At 45.2% G+C, this 7,896-nt stretch overlaps 1 non-coding gene across 1 annotated transcript; it reads left to right on the forward strand.

Moving 5' to 3' along the window:
• Positions 1-7,340: 7,340 nt before the first annotated feature.
• On the forward strand, positions 7,341-7,413 carry TRNAK-CUU (transfer RNA lysine (anticodon CUU)). Its single transcript has one exon. It is a non-coding gene; the product is annotated as a tRNA-Lys (tRNA).
• Positions 7,414-7,896: the final 483 nt, after the last annotated feature.

The following is a 7,896-nucleotide window of genomic DNA, read 5'->3' on the forward strand; positions in this document are numbered from 1 at the left end:
GTTCTTATGCTTTGCAACCCTCAGTTTGAAAGATGAGTGTGTAGAGTGTTGGAAGGTACACAGGACTGTTAGCTCCATTAGCCAGTGTTAGAAGCTGGACCAACTGGTTTTGATGTCTACATTTCTTCTTGACATCTCCGGTTCAGAGGCCACAATTGAACAATAAAAGCTTGAATGTATACAGTGTTGTATATCTTACATACTACTTTTGCAATCATAATTTCACTGGAGTCTTCCAATAAAATAGCACTGTGAGACAGGCAGTGTGCAGGTTATTACCTTTGTCCTGCAGGGAAGGAAAGGGACTTGCCAAAGAGCACATGGTATGTGGCACAGTCCAGGTGGGACACACGGGTCTTGGGACAGGCTGACTGGTTCTTCCTGCCCGAGCCCTCTACTTTCACTGGTGTCTTGGCAGCGGGGTTCATGAAGACTGAGGGACAGGGGCAGGTAGAAAGTATTTGTACCTATGGAATAAGTGACGTCGGTTAAACATCACGAACAGAAAGAACGTCCAGTCCTTTCCTAGATGTGATCTCCCCAGGGTCTGGAATACAGCAAATTCAAAAACCTAGGCTCGGGGTGATGGGAATGGGTGTCAGAGACCACTGCATGTCCAGGTGCTGACCTTTTTCAGTTCATCCAGAAATAATCTTTTGGGAACTGGCCAACTTCACATGACTTAACAACCATGCAGACATTTAAAATGAGGCTGCGGGGCACCTGGATGGCTCAGTTGTTAAGTGTCTGTCTGCCTTTGGCTCAGATCATTATCCCAGGGTTCTGGGATCAAGCATCAGGCTCCCTGCTCAGTTTGAAGGCTCCTTCTCCCTTTCCCACTCCCCCTGCTTGTGTTCCCTCTCTCGTATCTATCTCTGTCAAATAAATAAAATCTTAAACTAAACTAAAATGTTGTCCATGTTTTGCCCTAAGGGAATAACACAGGTAATAGTACAGCACCACACAGCATCATCCCATTTTGGTAAAAATAAATCTGGATGTGTCTGTATATTCATCGATAAAGGTCTGGAAAAAATAGAGCAAAAAATGTTAGCAGTGTTATCTCTGGGTATTGAATTTTAAAGATGAATTTATTTCCTATTTTATGCCTTTCTGGTTTTTTTTTTTTTTTTGCAATGAAGATGAATCAGTCTTATTTTTAAAACTTACTTATTTTTGGAAATAGGCACTACATTCGCATAGTCAGTCAAGAGTGCAGAAATTTATAGGACAAAATGTCTCCCTGTCCTCTGTGTCTGCCTTCCATCTGGCTCCCTCCGGAGGTAACCAGTGCTCCCAGCATCTAGTGTAACCCTGAGGAGATGCTTTGTGCACAGACAAGGAAATACATAAATTTTCTTTATCACTTTTACAATAAAAAAGCAGGAACACTTTCATTTTGAAGGAGAGGTTGTAGAAGACTATTTTATGATGTCAAAACATGATAAGTGGGAGGGGCGCCTGGGTGGCTCAGTGGTTAAGCCGCTGCCTTCGGCTTGGGTCATGATCTCAGGGTCCTGGGATCAAGTCCCGCATCGGGCTCTCTGCTCGGCGGGTAGCCTGCTTCCCTCTCTCTCTCTGCCTGCCTCTCGGTCTACTTGTGATCTCTCTCTGTCAAATAAGTAAATAAAATCTTTAAAAAAAAAACATGATAAATGGGAGAAAGGCCATCAAACAGTTTGATATCACATGTATTTATAGTAATTAAAGAAAAAAATTTACATTAAAAATATTTATAGGGGCGCCTGGGAGGCTCAGTGGGGTAAGGCCTCTGCCTTCCACTCAGGTCATGATCCCGGGGTCCTGGGATCAAGCCCCAGTATTGGGCTCTCTTCTCAGCAGGGAGCCTGCTTCCCCTCCTCTCTCTGCCTGCCTCTCTGCCTACTTGTGATCTCTCTCCCTCTGTTGAATAAATAAAATCTTTAAATAAAAATAAAAGTACTTATAAAGAGGCGTGGTGGTTAAGGGTGTGGACTCCGACACCACGCTGCCTGGTCAAACCCCAGGTGGCCACTTCTTTGCTCAGCTCCTAGGGCAAGTGCCTTAATTCTTCTGTGTCTCACACCTTCATCTGCAGAACAGGAATCATACAATAATAGCACCGCCCCACAGAGCTGTCACCAGGAATGGTACAGGATTCAGGCAGAATCCCTAAAATAGCGCCTTGCTTTGTTTCCAAATGTCATGATGATTATGTTCATCTCAGTTTCTTCATTTTCTTACATTGGACACGTATTACAAAAGGAGTTAAAGAATAAACTCCCACAAGAGAAGGGAAACCGCACAGACACAGACCGCAGCACAGACGAAAATGAGAGACTATGCGGCCTGAAAACGAACAGAAATGATGTTTGCGACCCCGGAGACGAAGGAGGCCTCTGGTTTCCAGATTTTTTTTTTTAAGTTTATTTATTATTTTTTAAAGATTTTATTTATTTGACAGAGCGAGAAAGAAGAGAGAGAGAGCACAAGCAGGGGGAGAGGCAGAGGGAGAAGCAGACACCCCACTGAGCAGAGAGTCTGATGTGGGGTTTGACCCAGGACCCCGGGTTCATGACCTGAGTCAAAGGCAGATGCTTAACCAACTGAGCCACCCAGGTGCCCCTCCTGATTTTTTTTTTTTTTAGTATTTTATTTTATTTATTTATTTTATTATTATTATTTAAAGATTTTATTTATTTATTTGACAGAGAGATCACAAGTAAGCAAAGAGGCAGGCAGAGAGAGGAGGAAGCAGGCTCCCCGCCGAGCAGAGAGCCATGCGGGGCCCGATCCCAGGACCCCGAGATCATGACCCAAAGCCGAAGGCAGAGGCTCAACCCACCGAGCCACCTAGGTGCCCCTAGTATTTTATTTTTGAAAAATCCCTATACCCAACGTGGAGCTGGAACTTACAAACCCAAGATCAGGAGTCCTGTGCTCCACTGACTGAGCCAGCCAGGCATCCCCGGTTTCCGGATTTCGACACTCGAAGGCCCACAAGGGTCCCTCTGTCAGCGTCAGCAGGGCGTCATTCCAAGAGCAGAGATGGAACCTGGCCCGCGGGCCTTCTCCCCTGGAGTTTGGAGAAGACCTTTGAGACTTTCCTAGAAACTCCTTGGACCTTCATTGTCCCAACAGCCTTCAGCAGACTCTTTGTCACCGTCTTCCTGGCTGGGCTTCCTTGGAGAAAGGCTTCAGAGTACGTGTGATGACTGGACTCACACGGAGGACTTTCTGAGGACCCATCACCTCCAGCCTGACGTGGCTGAAAGTCTGGGGGATGGAAAGATGAGAGGTGTCATTCACAGTCCAGCTGGGGAAAGAACGGACCAGTCTCCGTTCTGTTTGTACACACAGCAGGTGGAACGTGTGGGGGGCGTGTTAATCTTCAGCCTCCAGCCGGAGCCTGTCCTCTGCATGAGGACGTGGGGGCGGGGGGACGCTGCCCAGGAGCGCATGCGCACTGTGCACACTGCCTACAGCGGGAGGAAAGCACAGGACCCGGACTTCGCGGCCCTGGGTTCCCACCACTGCTGTGACATTTCACCTCATTGTTAGCTGGGACCAACTCTTCCCTTCACCAAAATCCAACTGCTCTTCACAGAGACCCCTGGGTTCTGGGAATAAGAAAGCCAGGTGTGACCTGCTTGAGGAAATATGAGAACTATTTTATAGTTGAAAGATTTGCTAAGTCTTGCAGTTCCTGCTAAGTCTGAAGTTAACTAGAACTGGGAGATGGTACCATTGAATGTTTCTGATGGTTTGATACATTCTAAACACAAGATAATAAAACAGTTTATAACGCTTATCCACAATTCTAAAATCCCTGCACTCTGGGGGCACGTGCCTGGCTCCGTTGGTACAGCACATGACTCTGGATCTCAGGGTTGTGAGCTTGAGCATTGGGCATGGAGCCTACTTTAAAAAATAAACGAATAAATAAAAGATAAAAAAAAATATATAAAATCCCTGCCCTCTGAAAACAAAATTTTTTCATTAAATTTGGCACCAGAATTGACCTGGCCTTATTATATTTAATATTTCAGTATCATAAATTTCAGAATATTAAAACATTTGATCCTAGCATGCTAACTCAGATCCCACTGGGAGAGTTACTTAATATATTGGTAAATGCACCATATCATTGTCCTAAAATATGAAAAGTCTGAATTCAGAAACACATCTGGGCACAAAGGTTTTGTGAAAGGGATTGTGACCTTAGAAAACAGATTCAGATGCTGCCTAAGGCAAAGGCAGGGGAAGGCCCGTTCCCAGGTGGGATTCACCCAGCCCTGTCTGTCCAGGACACTTTCCTCCTGGACTCATGTCCTTGCGAAGTCTTCATGAAGCTGAATGTAACAAATCATGCATGCAATTACGATGAGCTAAGGAGCATATACTGGGGATATTTCTCCTAAATTTGGACTCATCATACTTATCACATGTCCCCGAATCTTCTAAGGATCTTGTAAAGATCCAAATTAAAACACAGTAGGTGTGGAGTCAGCATTCTGAACAATCTGCAGGTGATGTCGTAGCCGCTGCGACTGTCCTCAATTCTGGACGGGCCTAAGGCAAGGTTCTGAGTACTGACAACGTGCTGCCCTACAAGGAGATGTGCCCTCGGCCCTTGCTGAACACTGGTCGTCACCTGGCTAAAATCTGCCTTTTCTCCATCCTCCACTGGCCTTCTACTGCCTTCTGCTGCCTCTTCCTCCCTAACGGGTTCATGCCGCCCTGTGCCTCCACTCCACACCTTGGCGGGGCTCCAAGTCTCATGACTCCTCGCTCACCCGGCTCCCAGGTACTGCTTAGATGAGGTGCTTTTCCGGTTGGCTGACCTCATCCCCCCAAGCAGGAACTAAATTAGTTCAATTCAAATTCCTGAGATGCCTCACTATCTCTCCTGGGCATCTTCCTGAAAAAATTTTCCACTGTTTGTAAAATCCTTCCTAGCCTTGACCACCCGGGGACACTGTGATAATGCATTTGCTCACTCTACGATCGGTGGCCTGGAACAGGGCCATGGTTTATTTCGTTATTCTTTCAATGCTTGCAACATCCTGACTGATCACTTACATGCCCTCGCGGCTTTCCTTTTTGAGTTCTGGATTTCCTGGCCACAGAAAACTCACACTGACTTTCCAAGTGAATTTTCCTATTAATGAAAGTCCACAATACATATTCATTGGTAAAAATTTAGAATACTATAAATGAAAAGAAAATGACAATACCAGCCAGCTTATCATCCAGAGATGCAACGTTTTGCCTCGTGGTCCTTTGTGTTGTTTTACAAAATCTGGCTTGCACGTCACACCCCATTTTTAAAACTGCTTTCCCTCCCCTGTTTATGGCATGTTGTGATCATTTTCTCAAGTCAATAAAAGCTCTTCCGCAACACCATTTTAAATGATGAGGTAGGGGCGCCTGGGTGGCTCAGTGGGTTAAGCCGCTGCCTTCGGCTCAGGTCATGATCTCAGGGTCCTGGGATCGAGTCCCGCATCGGCCTCTCTGCTCAGCAGGGAGCCTGCTTCTGTCTCTCTCTCTCTCTCTCTCTCTGCCTGCCTGCCTCTCTGTCTACTTGTGATCTCTGTCAAATAAATAAAATCTTTAAATAAATAAATAAATAAATAAATAAATGATGAGGTAGTTCTCCACTTAACTGATGTGCTGTAGCTGGGCTTTTAGAGTTTTTTCAATCTTTTTTTGCTTAAAACGTCAATGAACACCCTCACTTAACCAAAAGATACAAGTACATTCTCATTGTGAGCGTAATTCCAGTGCGTGTGTATCTTTCACCACCACCAAGCAACTCAATTCCTTCACTCCCTAGCTAGAGAGAACACCAGATGCCACAGGTTACGGGCTCAGTCCCACAAGACATCCTCACCACCACCACCACACACACATCAGGCACCAATCACAAGCCCAAGTTTTCACCTGTACTTCTCACCAACTGGCTCTAGATCAGAGGTTCCCACGACCCACTCCTTGGGTTTGATTAATTTACCAACATGGCTGGGGCACCTGGGTGGCTCAGTGGGTTAAGTGTCTGCTTTCGGCTTAGGTCATGATCCCTGGGTCCTCGGATCCAGTCCTGCATCAGGTTTTCTGTGCAGCTGGGAGTCAGCTTCTCCCTCTGCCCCTCCCCCTGGTCGTGCTTTTCTTTGTATGTGTGTGTGTCAAATAAATTAAAAAAAAAAATCTTAAAAAGCATTTTTAAGAAAAAACATTCACTTACACTTACCAGCTTATTATAAAGTATATGATAAAGGTTACAGATTATCAGCCTGATAGGAGAGGTGCGTAGGGCAAGCCGGGTACGTGGGAAGGGGTGTGCGGCTTCTCTGCCCTGTCCAAGCCTGCCATCGTCCCAGCACTGCCAACATTCGCCAGTGCAGAAGCTCTGTGAACCCCATCCTTTTCAGTTTTTATGGCAGCCTCACTACAGCATGATTGATTAAATTATGGCCACTGGTGACTGAATTCAATCCCCAGTCCCTCTCCACTCCCACAGAGTGGGCGTTCTGGCTGGACTGAAATTCCCTACCCTGTAATAAAAGGTTGGTTGGCCTGGCAACTTAGGTCAAGTTGCCACATTCACCTAACAAAAGACACTTTTATTGTTCTTATCACTTAGGAAATCCCAAGGGTTTTAGAAGCTTGGTGCCCTGGAACAGAATGAAGCCTGCTTCTCCCTCTGCCTGCCACTGTGCCCCCACCTCCCTGACGCCTGCTGGTGCTCTCTCTCTCTGGCAAAGAAAAAAAAAAAAAAAAAAGGCTGGGACTTCAGGCATGCCTCCAGGCGTCCCTCTGTCTCTAGCACAGAAAGAGAATTGCTTAGAGAGATCTTCCTTAGGGACTGGCAACTTCCTGAAGTCCACAGCTTTATTTTCACACAATTCTAGACTAATCTAGATCCCGCGGTCATTTCGACATTTATTTTTCCAACTAATATTTATATATTGAAAATGAAGGGATTTGATCAATAAGGGAACGGTTAAGTAACTTATGGCTCCCTCAATGAAATATGATACAATCATTACAAAACTGAAAAAGCTCTTTATGTACTAATACAGAATATTTCAGGTACACTGTTCAGTGAACAAAGCAAGGTGCAGAACAGTGTACATCACGCACACATTTGCGTAAAGAGGAAGAAAAGAAATACCCAGACGTTTTGCCATAGGAGTTTTGTTTGTGCATCCATAAAATATCTTTGGAAAGATATACAAGAAGCTGACAGCATAATGCCTTAATTTTCAGGGAAATGAGGTGGCTAGGAGAGGACATTTTCACTGCAAAATCAAACTGCTCACGTGTTGAATATATTATGTATTCTAAAATAATCTGGGGGCACCTGGCTGGCTCAGTCGGTAGAGCATGGGACTCTTAATCTCGGGGTTGTGGGTTTGAGCCCCATGTTGGGTGTAGAGATTATTTAAAAAGTAAAATTTTTAAAAAATAGAACAACTGGGACGCGCCAAGTCCTTGCTCAGAATCCAGACTCTCCTAATTCACTAGTAATGGAGATGAGCAAATTGACTTCTCTAACCCTCGGTTCCCTCCCTTGAAAATTGGCATCATAATTTTATCAACTTGATCTGATGAGATGAAACAGGACTTGTAGAGATCACAGCACAGTGCCTGGTACACGGTAGCACGCAGTAAATGTTAACTACAGCTATTATGATGACATGATCAGGCAAATCACCGAAAAGAAGTACAAAAGGAACATATGTAATTGCTCAACCTCATTTGTGATTAGAGAAACTCACATTTGAATATAAAGCCACTTCTTTTAGGGGCACCTGAGTGGCTCAGTCGGTTGGATATCTGCCCCTTGATGTTGGCTCAGGTCATCATCTCGGGGTTGTGCCATCCAGCCCCACATCTGCCCACTGGGCTCACTCT

This window comes from Mustela nigripes, chromosome 9 (genome assembly GCF_022355385.1).
Source record: "Mustela nigripes isolate SB6536 chromosome 9, MUSNIG.SB6536, whole genome shotgun sequence".
NCBI lineage: Eukaryota > Metazoa > Chordata > Mammalia > Carnivora > Mustelidae > Mustela > Mustela nigripes.